Consider the following 1,543-nt stretch of genomic DNA (forward strand, 5'->3'; position numbering starts at 1 on the left):
CCTGGACACCAAGATCTCTTTGCTCATCTACACTACCAAGAATCTTACCATTAGCCCAGTACTCTGCATTCCTGTTACTACATCACCTCACACTTTTCCACATTAATCTCCTTTTGCCACCTCTCAGCCCAGCACTGCAGCTTATCTTTGTCTCTCTGTAACCTGCAACATCCTTCATCACTATTCACAACTCTACTGACCTTAGTGTCATCCACAAATTTAATAACCCATCCTTCTATGCCCTCACCCAGGTCATTTATATAAGCTACCAACAACAGTGGACCCAAAACAGATCCTTGCAGTATCCCACTAGTAACTGAACTCCAGGATGAATATTTCCCATCAACCAACACTCTCTGTATTCTTTCAGCTAGTCAATTTCAGATCCAAACTGCTAAATCACCCTCAATCCCGTGCCTCTGTGTTTTGTGCAATAGCCTGTCATGGGGAATCTTATCAAGCACCTTACTGAAATCCATATACACCACATAAACTGCTTTACCCTCATCAACCTGTTTGGTCACCTTTTCAAAGAACCCAATAAACGTTTGTGAGGCACAAGCTACCCTTCACAAAACAGTGTTGACTATCCCTAATCAACATTAATCTCTAGTTGGTTATAAATCCTCTTTCTTATAACCCTTTCCAACATATTACCCACAACCGAAAGAAGGGTCACAGGTTTATAATTTCCAGGGTAGCCTCTACTCCCCTTCTTGAACAAGGGAACAACATTTGCTATCCTCCAGTCTTCTGGAACCAGTCCTGTAGACATGGCAACATGAAGATCAAAGCCAAAGCCTCAGTAATCTCCCTGGCCTTCCAGAGAATCCTAGGATAAATCCCATCCCCCCCCATGGGAATTGGCTATTTTTACACTTTCCAGAATTGCTAACACCTCCTCCTTATGCACCTCAATCCCATCTAGTCTAGTAGTCTGTATCTCAGTATTCTGCTCAACAACATTGTCTTTTTCTAGGGTGAATACTGATGAAAAGTATTTATTTCGCGCTTCTATCTCCTCTGACTCCACATACAATGTCCCACTATGATGCTTGATTGGCCCTAATCTTATTCTAGTAGTTGTCAGGATGGCTGAGTGGTCTAAGGCACCAGACTCAAGGATGCAGCCCTACCCATTGCGCGGTGGGTGTTCTGGTCTCTGACTGGAGGCGTGGGTTCGAATCCCATTTCTGACATTGATTTAAACTGCATTTATTTCAATGCAAGGGACCTACCAGGGAAGGCAGATAAACTCTAATTCTTTTATTCCTGATATAGCTAGAAAGTCTTAGGGTTTTCCTTGATCCTATCCGCCAATGACTTCTCATGTCGCCTCCTGGCTCTTTTAGCTCTTTCTTTAGTCTTTCCTGGCTAACTTGTAACTCTCAAGCATCCTAACTGAGCCTTCACATCTCATCCTAACATAAGCCTTCTTCTTCCCCTTGATAAGAGATTCAACTTCTTTAATAAATCATGGCTTCCACACACGACAACTTCTCCCCTGCCTGACCAGTACATTCTTAAAGGACCTGCTTGAGCG

General features: G+C 43.2%; 1 non-coding gene across 1 annotated transcript; it reads left to right on the forward strand.

Annotated features, from left to right (window-relative positions):
* Positions 1 to 1,085: 1,085 nt before the first annotated feature.
* On the forward strand, positions 1,086 to 1,199 carry trnal-caa. The gene is made up of 2 exons: positions 1,086 to 1,123; positions 1,154 to 1,199. It is a non-coding gene; the product is annotated as a tRNA-Leu (tRNA).
* Positions 1,200 to 1,543: the final 344 nt, after the last annotated feature.

This window comes from Chiloscyllium plagiosum, unplaced genomic scaffold, assembly GCF_004010195.1.
Source record: "Chiloscyllium plagiosum isolate BGI_BamShark_2017 unplaced genomic scaffold, ASM401019v2 scaf_8867, whole genome shotgun sequence".
Lineage (NCBI taxonomy): Eukaryota > Metazoa > Chordata > Chondrichthyes > Orectolobiformes > Hemiscylliidae > Chiloscyllium > Chiloscyllium plagiosum.